This window comes from Hippopotamus amphibius, chromosome 5 (genome assembly GCF_030028045.1).
Source record: "Hippopotamus amphibius kiboko isolate mHipAmp2 chromosome 5, mHipAmp2.hap2, whole genome shotgun sequence".
NCBI lineage: Eukaryota > Metazoa > Chordata > Mammalia > Artiodactyla > Hippopotamidae > Hippopotamus > Hippopotamus amphibius.
Window position 1 is genome coordinate 33113974 of NC_080190.1, and position 12301 is coordinate 33126274.

A 12301-nucleotide genomic window follows, 5' to 3' on the forward strand; every position below is an offset into this window, starting at 1 on the left:
AACCATTATTTTTATCCCAAGAAGTCTTGTTGTTCTACCGTTTCTGTGGATTAGAAGAAGTCAGTTTGAAAGAGAAAACTTCTGCTTCCGGCAGTTTTATTTTCTTTTATATCAAAAATCTTGTACCATCTACTCACTTGAAGCTGTTGATCTGGGAACTCTGCCATCCTCAAATGTGCGGGCAGGGTTTTGTTTTGGGTTGGTTTCTTACCAAGCACCAGCTTCCTCTGCTGCCTGAACAGCTGTGTTTGGTTCTTGGCAGAAAGTGTTTTCTGGAGCTTTGAACTGCCTCCTCAGGAAAACTCTTAGGGTTTCTTGAATGACAAAAATCTTGGAAAATTTGCTTCTTGCCTCTGAGAATCAATCTGTAGCTATGTGCCTTGATGCCAATAAATACAAGAACATTCTATATTTCAGTTTTAACTTGAGGTTTCTCTTTTGTCCACAAGGTGAGAAATGATGGCAAGAACAAAGGAATTGATGGAAACAGCAGCTTATTTGTGACTTCTAGTCTTCATTCAAAAATATCTATTAAACTCTATGACACAAATGAACCTATCTATGAAACAAAAAGAGAATCACAGACATAGAGAACAGACTGATGGGTGCCAAGGGGGAGGGGGTTGGGGGAGGGATGGAGTGGGCATTTGGGGTTAGCAGATTAAGCTAGAATAGATACATTCTACAAAGAATGGATAAACAACAAGGTCCTACTGTATACCACAGGGAACCATATTCTGCGTCCTATGATAAACTGGAAAAGAGTATTAAAAAATGCAGATGTGTGTATAACTGAATCACTTTGCTGTACAGCAGAAATTAACACAACATTGTAAATCTACTATGCTTTGATTAAAAAAAATTTAAGACATTTATTAAACTCCAGCTGCACACAAAATGATGGGTGAAAGCACGGGTGTCAAGCATGGAGGTAAGAAAGTACAGATATTTGCTTTGAAGAAGAGTTTGAATAGGAGAGTTGGGATTTTATCTGCAAAGAACTGGGAGCTGTTGAAGGTGTTTGAGCAAAGGCAGAATGCGATGAAACAGAGCCTCAGGAAAATCTACCAGGCAGTAACGAATGGGATGAATCAGAGAGGTGGAGAGAAGGGAATAAATGAGGAGACAGGCGGAACAATCTAGGCACGAGGTAATCAAAGATTGATTACCGCAGAGACAGCTGGAGAGAAACTGAACAGAGTCTGAAGTGAGAGAGGCAGGCCCTGGTGACTGGGCTGTTGGCCATGGGTTGAGTGGACAGGGCTTAGCAGTGGCTGCCGGCTGCCTGGGGTACGTCCTCCAGGGCTGCCAGAACCCAGAGATTTCCTAATCTTTGTCTCCAGCTCATTCCCCTCCCTTGAATGCCTGGCCCATTTAGGCTCTTCTTACAGGTCTTACTCAAAATGCCTAAAACAGAACTACTACCCTCACTCTCCAAACTTCTCCTTCACCTCTCTCCCTGGATCCTTTTAATTCTCTCCTTGCTTGAAGGTGTTTCTGAGGTAACCAGTAACACCTCTATCCCCCCTAGATTGCAAACCAGAAATAAGCACAGGAGTCAGATGGGCGGCCAGGAGCACGTGAATGTTTAACAAGCTGCTCTCAAAGTTCTAGAACATTTAACCTTCAGATCTTGTTAGCAGGCGCTAACCAGCGGCAATACACGACTGTGATCTGAGTCACTAGATCAGCTTTGTTTCTAGTAAACTGGAGAATCTGACTTGATTTCTTTGGCTCCTAGCTTCAGGACACCCATAATTTAATTGAGAAGTTGATGACAGGGTTATATGATGATGATGGCACAGTGATTGTTGTCATCTGTAAAGATGCCAGGCTCTATGAAGTACATTAACCTTTAGCCTCACAGTCACCCTTCAGAGCACCCTGGCGGATGTTTAACTTGCCCCTCGGACAAGCTCCTGCTGGAGGAATTCAGAGGAGAGAGGGGAGGGGAGAGGTAGGGATGATGCTCACAGAGGAGGGAGCCTATCTAGGGCCAGGAGGGGGGCACCAGCTCTCGGAGAGCGCCGAGAGCCTGAGCTGGCATTGGGAAGCCACGGAGAACTTCTGAGCAGAAAAGAAGCAGGAGCCAGTCAGCCTAGTAGTGATGCTGCAATAAGCTAGAAAGGGGACACCTCAGACATGTGGAGACCAAGAGGAAAGAGCTGATGGAAGCCTAGACTGGGGTTATTCGTTCATTCATTTGTTCATTCAGTCATTCGTTCACAAATATTTATTGTGTGGTTACTATGTTACAGGCACTATCCTACATGAGAAGAATACATAGTAAATAAAACAGACTCTCCTGGCCCTCATGGAATTTACATTCTATCAGAGGGGAAAAAAACCCCAATAAATACAATTAATAAATGAACTAGAGTTGGCCAGATGGTGATAAGTGCTACGGAGAGAATAAAGAGGTTAGGGTGGGGTTGCGGTGGCAATTTTAACTAAGATGCTCAGAAGGCCTTACTGAGGAGGTGACATTTGGGCAAAGACTTGAAAGAAGCTAATGGCGGTAGGAATGGAGACTGGGGGTAAATGTGACAGACCAAGGAGGCAAATCCGAAAGAAACAACTTCAAAAAGATAGAATCTCACAATCATTTAGACGATGATTTGGAAAATAATAGGATTATAACCAAAATTGTAAAACATATAGAATTAAACAAAATTTGGAATGCGTTTGACCTGTATGGTTTGAAAAGAGTCAGTTGAATTTTCAGTTATTCATTACTAGATTTGATGGGGCAAATGTTACACTGCTGTAGTGTTTGTAAATCTAGGGGTCTGAGATGGTCTTAGGTCAGAATGAAGTGAATAGAAAACCAAGGCTGATGATAATCATATGCTTCAAGTTCCCTGATTGCTCCTAGTCCCTTAGGAATGGACCTTCCCCCACCCCTCCTCCCGCTACAAACGTTTATCACCAAGGTCACGGGTCCTGCCTGCGGCGGGTGCTGTGGTGTACTGCCGAGAGCCCCCCTCCAGGACCCAGGCACCCGTTTCCTCTGCTGCTGGGAGTGTTGCCAGCTGATGGCTCCTTGCCAAGGGAGCCACCTGGCCTGAGGGCAAGACCCTCTCTGGGGACAGCTGCATCCAGTTCCTGGTGGGGGAGGGTTATGAAGACGAGGCCATTTTGTTTCAAGGGGTGACAACTCTGAAGGACCCCCCAGCTCCAGAGCATCCTGTGGGATTGGCGGAGGCCTGTGTAGTGGCTGCACTGTGGATCAGTTATTCCCTCTGCCTAGTCAATTCCCTTCATTCCCCCACAGATGTTGATCCCAAGAGCATCTTCCATAGACTTCCTGCACACATTTCACGGCCACCTTCCTAGGAACTCATCCTAAGAACACCCCTTTGTTAGTTATCCTTTTTGATTGCCTTCTGATCCTAACAACCTTTCTTCATGTAGAGAAGCATGACTTGTCTTCCTACCCAGGTCATAACCTCCTTGAAGGCAAGGAGACTGTCCTTGACCTCTTTGTGTACCCTCCAGGGTCCTTGTACATAAAGGACAGTCCCTAATTACAGGCTTAAGAACCCATTTCTACTTTCATCCAGGAGACCAATGAGAACTGTGCAGATGACACACCCCTGGTGCATAGAAGAAGAGAGCTCAGGCCCACAGATGTTTGTGTCAAGCCATTTCTCTAAAGCTGGTTTTGCTGGGGATGCAGCCAAAACCCTCTCTTATTCCCTGCCAGGAAGTGAAAGTCTTTTATCACCACCTGGGAGGAAAAAGGGGTTCAACCGCTCAGGCCCAGTAGAAACTATCTCGCATTGGTGAATATGGTACAAAACTCAGTTCTTGACACAACTTTGAGAAATTTCTTTTGAATGTGTGCTTCTCAAAGAGAATAATTTAGGGGGTGAGGAGCAGAGACTCACTTTCAACATCATTGCCTTTTTCCATAAAGGTTTGTGAGCAATTGTTTACTTTCTAGAAATAACCGAAAAAATTCATACACAGTGTTTTAAAACAGCGGAGACAACAGTTTCGCTTGTAGTTTTATTGTAAATGGTGTGATTAAACTTAATCAAAAAGTTTTAACTGGTAGAAACTAGATGCTACTCTGATGTAAAAGAGCCTGGCTGCTTTCAAAAGTTTTCTGAAGTAGCGGATGACTTAGTCTCAGAGAAAATGAACCTATGCTCTACTAGTAAGTCTGAGCCTTATTAGAAAAGGCAGAATAGGGTCCAGAAGAAAGAACTTTGGCTGAAGGAAGATGTTTGCTTCAGACAGCTTTAGGGGAGGACAGAGGGAGAGAAGGGCAAGCGTTCCAGGAAAATGCAAGATGAAGCTGGCAGCTCTGAGAGGAAAATTCAACAAATTCTAGATGTTGGAGTCTCCTGGGGCACGGTGGGTGTTTTAGTCAGCTCAGGCTGCTATCATAAAAATACCATGTACTGAGTGGCTTAAACAACAGAAATGTATTCCTCACAGTTCTGGAGGCTGGGAAGTCCAAGCCCAAGGTGCTGACTGATATGGTTCCTGGTGAAACCTTCTTCCTGGTTTGTAGACTGCTACCTTATTGCTGTATTCTCACATGGCAGAAAGAGAGAGAGATCATGTATTTTGTGTCTCTCCTCTTTCTTTAGTTTTAATTTTAATTTTTTAAATTAATTTTTGTTGGAGAATAGTTGATTTACAATGTTGTGTTAGTTTCTGCTGTACAGCAAAGTGAATCAGTTACACATGCATATACATCCATTCTATTTTTGATTCTACTCCCATATAGGTAATTACAGAGTATTGAGTAGAGTCCCCTGTGTTATACAGTAGGTTCTTATTACTTATCTATTTTATATATAGTAGTGTGTATACATCAATCCCAATCTCCCAATTTATCCCTCCCCACCTTTCCCCTTTGGTAACCATAAATTTGTTTTCTACATCTGTGACTCTATTTTGTAAATAGGCTCATTTGTACCATTTTTTTTTTTTAAAACACCCGTTTATTTTATTTGGCACACGGGCTTAGTTGCTCAGTGGCATGTGGGATTTTCCTGGAGCTGGGATCGAACCCGTGACCTCTGCATTGTCAGGCGAATTGTTAACCACTGCGCCACCTAGGAAGCCCTGTACCATTTTTTTTAGATTCCTCATATAAGCAATATCATATGATATTTGTCTATCTCTGTCTGACTTACTTCACTCAGTATGATTTTTTAAATTTTTTGGCCCCACCATGCAGCTTGTGGGATCTCAGTGCCCCAACCAGGGATTGAACCTGGGCCATGACAGTGAAAGCCCAGAATCCTAACCACTAGGCCACTGGGGAACTCCCTGTGTCTCTTCTTATAAAGGCACTAATTCCTTTTATGAGGGCTCCACCTTCGTGACCTAATGGGCTCCCAAAAGCCTCCCCTCCAAATACCATCACATTGGGGATTAGGGCTTCAACATGTGAATTTTGGGGAGATTCAAACATTCAGTCCATCATAACGGGTAAAAAACAAAACCATAACAAAATCATAAGACTGTGTGCCTGTTACATGCATGCATTGCTACATCATACTTTTTTTCTCTACTTAGAACTTTGGTTATGACCCTGGCTGCACTACCTGAGCTTTTAACATATCAGGGATCAGGCTCTATCCCAGACTAATAGAATCTGAATCTCAGGGGGTGGGGGTGAGACTTTGTGTTTTTTACAAGCTCCACAATTATCCTCCTGTACTGCCAAGTTTGAGAAACTGCTGGTTTAGAATTTGTGTGTATGGCTGCTATCGCTAACTCTATTTTGTCCTCTTTTATACGTAGCTAAAAAGATATAGAGACAGAGACTCCTTCTCTACTCCCTTTTGATATTTGGATTTGCCAAATGAAATCGTTACTTTTAATTGGTGAAACATTTTCCTAAATATTCTGGAGAACTCAAACTTGCACCAACCAACACTTTGCCAAATGGCATCAAGCAGGGCATCGGGAGAAGGCATTGTCCCTCTTTAAGTACTAGCTCCACCTCATCACCTCCCCATGAGACAATGTCCCAGATGCCGCAAGGACACATGGTCACATGCTTCTCCCATGTACCCAGGTACCATTGTGGGGGTGTTCCATTTCCTGGAGCTTTCCAAGCAGAAATCGAGTTATCTCATGGGACAGTTTAAGTTCTTGGATTGGACCAAAATGGCAAGATAGGACTAAATTTTAGTTCTTTCCCCACATTCCAGAAAGAAGAAAGACAATCAACACTTCTATGGACAAAATAAAGCTCAGACTTTCTCTGTGCACATAAGGTAAGGTAGGTGATTTTGCACCCTGACACATGAGCTTATAAATCCCACATATGTCTATGTGTACACATGTGTCTCTGTAGATGGAGAACTCATACGTACAGGCCAGCAGTGGGCAGCACCTGGCATGGTCTGGGATTCTGGTGGCAAAGAAGAAAAAACAGCTTCTTGGAGGCAAATCCTGACATACGCATATGGGAAATGCTGCAAAATGAAACCCATCAGTGGCGCCATTGATAAGCCAGTTTGCAGGGGAACTGCTGCCACCATTCAATGAGCAGGCCAGACGCAGCAGGCTTCATTCCCAACGATTCTGCTGCCCCATGCACAGAAGTTCTAGTTGTCACCATTTGGTATCACTATTTTCTATCTTAAAATGTTGCTAGGTTGTAAAGCAAAGTTCCTGTTGGAGAAAGTCTGGAACATTTGATTGTGAATAAATTACTTGATTTAAAATTTTAAAAATATTCTTCCAGCAGTTTCTCAGTATTGACAGCCCAGGAGGGTAACTGTGGAGCTTGTGAAAAATCACAGGAATGCCCAGTTCCACCCCACCTTCTGAGATTCAGATTCCATTGATCTGGGATGGACCCTGGCCCCTGATATTTTTAAAGCTCAGGTAGTTCTGTTGTGTAGCCAGGGTTGTGAACCAAAGTCCTAAGTAGGGAATAAATATTTATGTAACAGTTTATGCATGTAACATGAAAACAGTGGGCTTTGGTTTTGCTTTTGGTTTTTACCCATTGATATGGGCTCAGTATTTGTCTCCTTGAAATTCACTCCTTCATTTTCTGCTTTGTAATTTTTTCTCTTTGTGCAGAAAAAGGGCAGCATCTTCTTTATCTACAAAGGTCAGCATAGGATTACACTATTCATTTATTTGACCAATGGATATTGAAGATCAGCATGGTATAACACAGGTCCCTCCTCTTACAGAGCTTTTGGGGTTCCAGCTGTCAGCATAAACTGGGCAGATGTAACCACTGAAGGCAGCAGTCCTGTAAGGAAAGAGGCTGGCTCTGCCTTTGTGTCTGGCTTTGCCATTTAGCAGCTGTGTGGCCTTGGGCAAGAAACTTAACCTCTCTGAGCCAGTCTCCTCATACATAAAACATGCATAGTAAACATCCAGTTTATCATGAAAATTAAAGATGTTAACTTGCACTCATGGGTACTTATTGAATGTCTGTTTAACGTGCAGGTAGGGGCTGCTCTGGACTCATGGTCCTCCAGCTCTGAGGCTGTGCAGTAGTGTGTGGTTTGGAGCCCAGTTGAGGTTCCATCACTTATACCTTGTGACAGGTAAATGGCTGAAGTCCTCCATGTGTGCATTTAAATTATTATAGATATTGTCCATCTTCACATTGCTCTCCATGAGGATGTACTAATTTATACTCAGATTATACACCATTTTCTCACACTCTTAACAGTGCATTATCAAATATAATTATTTGGGATCTTTGACAATCTGACGTGGAAAAAGGTATCTCAGTGGAGTTGCATTTGCATTTTCTTTAATATAAGTGAGTTTATGCCTCTTTTTCGTCCATTTCTATAAACCATCCATCTATATTTTTTGTCTATTTTTCTGTTGGGTGTGTTGGGGTTTTTTACTGATTTGTGGGATTTGTTTACATATTACAAAATTAGCCCTTTTCCTGCATATAGTTTGCAAATACTTGCCCCAATTTGTCTTCTGATTTTTGATTTGGTTAATGGTGATGTTTTACAAACAGATTTTTTAATATAGTCAATATCTCGATCTTTTCTTTTATGAACTCTATGTTATGTGTCATATTTAGAAAGTCTTTTCCCACTCTGAGATTCTAAAATAGAAAAAAATCCCATGTTCTCTTTTAGTTTTCTTATGGTTTTATTTTCATGTTTAAATCTTTAGTCTGCTTTTAGTCTATTTTTGTGTACAAAGTGAGGTATTGGATCCAAGTTTCAACTCCTCCAAGAACCTTTTGAGTTGTTCTAGATTCTTTTATTAAATAATTCATATTTCCTCCACTGATTCAAAACCTACTTAGGTTTTGAAAGAAGGTCAGTAAATTTGGTAGCAGGAGGATGTCCAAGCTACAGAACTTTAGCTTAGGCCCTTAGCTCTTTCTGAATTGTGCCTCTTGTCATCTGGAAAAAGAAAAAATAAATGTTCATTGATCTGAAAATTTAATTCAACAAATAGCTGTGTGGGAGAGTGGAAAGAACATGGGCTCAGAAAATGTGACTTCACTTCTGTTGAGTAATTCTGGGCAAGTCACTCAACTGCTCTGTGCCTCAATTTTCTCCTCTATAAAATAGACCTAATAATAGCATCTACGTCATACTATATTGTGAAGTTCAAGTGCATTAATATATGTGAAAGAGCTTTATAAATTATAAAGGGCAATAGGCACATTAGTTGTTTTTTGAATTTTTACAAGTTGGTACAGCATGACCAGTTGACTTTGGCAACAAAATTCTATATTTTTAAATTTCAACTTTCTTGAAATCCTTCCAGCTTCTTTGGAGATGGTTAACTTCTTTCTCCTTGCTGGTGAGCATTCTGGGTTTGCTGATTTTTGTTTATCTGTGTGTTTTCTGACAGCATCTTAGTTGGGGGAGGTAGTAAGAGGAAGAGAAGGAAAGACTAGGAAGTTAGAATCACCCATTCGGCTTTGATGGAGAGAGAAGTGAAACTGCATGGGGGAAGAAGAAAGATTTGGGGGAAGGATGGAAAACAGGGAGAATCATAGGGACAGTGAATGAGCTTATCGGCAATCTTATAAATATAATTATTTCCTAGAAAATGTTAAAATTTTCTGTTTCATAATTTAATTTACAGGAGGGCAGTATATCATAGAGGCTGAGTCAGATAGTACAGTGGTTGAATCAAAGTTCCTTCTCTTTTTGCATGCCCAGTTTTCTCATCTTTTTTTTTTTTAATTTTATTTATTTATTTATTATTTTTGGGGGGTACACCAAGTTCAATCATCTGTTTGTTTGTTTGTTTGTTTATTATTTTTGGGGGGTACACCAAGTTCAATCATCTGTTTGTTTGTTTATTATTTTTTGGGGGGTACACCAAGTTCAAGCATCTGTTTTTATACACATATCCCCGTATTCCCTCCCTCTCTTGACTCCCCCCCACCCTCCCTCGATTCCCCCCCACCCTCCCCGTCCCAGTCCTCTAAGGCATCTTCCATCCTCGAGTTGAACTCCCTTTGTTATACAACAACTTCCCACTGGCTATCTATCTTACAGTTGGTAGTATATATATGTCTGTGCTACTCTCTCGCTTTGTCTCAGCTTCCCCTTCACCCTCCACCCCCTCCCAAACCTCGAGTTCTCCAGTCCATTCTCTGCATCTGCGTCCTTGTTCTTGTCTTGTCACTGAGTTCATCAGTACCATTTTTAGATTCCATATATGTGAGTTAGCATACAATATTTGTCTTTCTCTTTCTGGCTTACTTCACTCTGTATGACAGACTCTAGGTCTATCCACCTCATTACATATAGCTCCATCTCATCCCTTTTTGTAGCTGAGTAATATTCCATTGTATATATATGCCACATCTTCTTTATCCATTCATTTGTTGATGGGCATTTCAGTTGCTTCCATGTCCTGGCTATTGTAAAGAGTGCTGCAATAAACATTATGGTACATGTTTCTTTTTGGATTATGGTTTTCTCAGGGTATATGCCCAGAAGTGGGATTACTGGATCATATGGTAGTTCTATTTGTAGTTTTTTAAGGAACCTCCAAATTGTTTTCCATAGTGGCTGTACCAACTTAGATTCCCACCAACAGTGCAGGAGAGTTCCCTTTTCTCCACACCCTCTCCAACATTTGTGGTTTCCAGATTTTGTGATGATGGCCATTCTGATCAGTGTGAGGTGATACCTCATTGTGGCTTTGACTTGCATTTCTCTGATGATTAGTGATGTTGAGCATCTTTTCATGTGTTTGTTGCCCATCTGTATGTCTTCTTTGGAGAAATGTCTATTTAGGTCTTCCGCCCATTTGTAGATTGGGTTATTTGCTTTTTTGGTATTAAGCTGCATGAGCTGCTTATGTATTTTGGAGGTTAATCCTTTGTCCATTGTTTCATAGGCAACTATTTTTTCCCATTCTGAGGGTTGCCTTCTAGTCTTGTTTATGGTTTCTTTCGCTGTGCAAAAGCTTTTAAGTTTCATTAGGTCCCATTTATTTATTCTTTATTTTATTTCCATGATTCTAGGAGGTGGGTCAAAAAGAATCTTGCTTTGATGGATGTCATAGAATGTTCTGCCTATGTTTTCCTCGAGGAGTTTTATAGTGTCTGGCCTTACATGTAGGTCTTTAATCCATTTTGAATTTATTTTTGTGTATGGTGTTAGGAAGTGTTCTAATTTCATCTTTTACATGTTGCTGTCCAATTTTCCCAGCACCACTTATTGAAGAGGCTGTCTTTTTTCCATTGTATATTCGTGCCTCCTTTGTCAAAGATAAGGTGCCCATATGTGTTTGGGCTTACTTCTGAGTTCTCTATTCTATTCCATTGATCTTCCTTTCTATTTTTGTGCCAGTACCATACTGTCTTCATCACTATGGCCTTGTAGTATAGTTTGAAGTCAGGAAGCCTGATTCCACCAACTCCCTTTTCCCTTCTCAAGATTGCTTTGGCTATTCGGGGTCTTTTGCATTTCCATACAAATCGTAAGATTTCTTGCTCTAGTTCTGTGAAAAATGCCATTGGTAATTTGATCGGGATTGCATTGAATCTGTAAATTGCTTTGGGTAGTACAGTCATTTTCACTATGTTGATTCTTCCAATCCAGGAACATGGTATGTCCCTCCATCTGTTTGTGTCGTCTTTGATTTCTTTCATCAGTGTCTTGAAGTTTTCTGCATACAGATCTTTTGCCTCCTTAGGCAGGTTTATTCCTAGGTATTTTATTCTTTTGGTTGCAATGGTGAATGGGAGAGTTTCCTTAATTTCTCTTTCTGCTCTTCCGTTGTTCGTGTATAGGAATGCAAGAGATTTCTGTGCATTAATTTTGTATCCTGCTACTTTACTAAACTCATCAATGAGTGCTAGCAGTTTTCTGGTAGAGTCTTTAGGGTTTTCTATATATAATATCATGTCATCTGCAAAGAATGACAGTTTTACTTCTTCTTTTCCAATTTGGATTCCTTTTATTTCATTTTCTTCTCTGATTGCTGTGGCTAAAACTTCCAAAACTATGTTGAATAATAATGGTGAGAGTGGACACCCTTGTCTTGTTCCTGTCCTTAGAGGGAATTCTTTCAGTTTTTCCCCATTGAGAACGATGTTGGCTTTTGGTTTCTCATATATGGTTTTTATTATGTTGAGGTAATTTCCTTCTATGCCCATTTTCTGGAGAGTTTTTATCATAAATGGATGTTGAACTTTGTCAAAAGCTTTTTCTGCATCTATTGAGATGATCATATGGTTTTTATCCTTCAAGTTGTTGATATGATGTATCACGTTGATTGATTTGCGTCTATTGAAGAATCCTTGCATCCCAGGGATAAACCCCACTTGATCATGGTGTATGATTTTTTTAATGTGCTGTTGGATTCTGTTAGCTAGTATTTTGTTGAAGATTTTTGCATCTATATTCATCAGTGATATTGGTCTGTAATTTTCTTTTTTTGCGACATCTTCGCCTGGTTTTGGTATCAGGGTGATGGTGGCCTTGTAGAATGAGTTTGGGAGTGTTCTGCCTTCTGCAATATATTGGAAGAGTTTGAGAAGGGTAGGTGTTAGCTCTTCTCTCAATATTTGATAGAATTCACCCGTGAATCTGTCTGGTCCTGGGCTTTTGTGTGTTGGGAGATTTTTAGTCACTGCCTCAGTTTCCATACTTGTGATTGGTCTGCTCATAGTTTCTATTTCTTCTTGGTTCAGTCTTGGAAGATTGTATTCTTCTAAGAATTTATCCATTTCTTCCAGGTTATCCAATTTATTGGCATATAGTTGCTTGCAGTAGTCTCTCATGATCTTTTGTATTTCTGAGGTGTCTGTTGTTACTTCTCCTTTTTCATTTGTAATTCTGTTGATTTGCATCTTCTC